Source organism: Geospiza fortis, unplaced genomic scaffold, assembly GCF_000277835.1.
Source record: "Geospiza fortis unplaced genomic scaffold, GeoFor_1.0 scaffold1532, whole genome shotgun sequence".
Lineage (NCBI taxonomy): Eukaryota > Metazoa > Chordata > Aves > Passeriformes > Thraupidae > Geospiza > Geospiza fortis.
In genome coordinates this window covers 292,720-293,305 of record NW_005054627.1, presented here as the reverse complement: position 1 = coordinate 293,305, position 586 = coordinate 292,720, and positions in this window count along the sequence as shown.

Here is a 586-nt window from a genome sequence, read left to right as displayed (position 1 = left end):
TGTGGAAAAGCCATCTCCAAAATCCCACGGATGCTTTTCCACCTTTGGTTTTGCAGCTCTGCTCCCTTCTGCCAGGCCAAGGTCCCGGGGAGCTCCCTGGGCTGGCTCTGGCAGCAGCCATGCCCCTGTGCTCATCCCTGGCCCACCCACACCTCTCTGCACCACATTCCCAGACAGGGAGAACCAGGCAGCGCTCCAGGCCGGGGCAGAGGGGCTGGAATGCTGGAAAGGGGCCTGGGGGTGCCAATGGCTGGACACAAACCCAGGTGAGCCCAGGTGAGCCAGAGGCCAGTGGCACCTGGGCTGTGCTGGGGCACCTCCAGTGCTGGGGACAGCGCTGGGCCCCGCCTGACAGGAGAGCCCTGGAGGGGCTGGAGTGTGACCAGGGCAGGGAACGGGGCTGGGAAGGGAATGGAGCCCCACGAGGGGCTGAGGGAGCTGGGAAGGGGCTCAGCCTGGAGAAAAGGAGGCTCAGGGGGACCTTGTGGCTCTGCACAGCTCCTGACAGGAGGGGACAGCAACAGGACAAGAGGGAATGGCCTCAGGCTGGGCCAGGGCAGGCTCAGGTGGGACAGCAGCAGGAAAT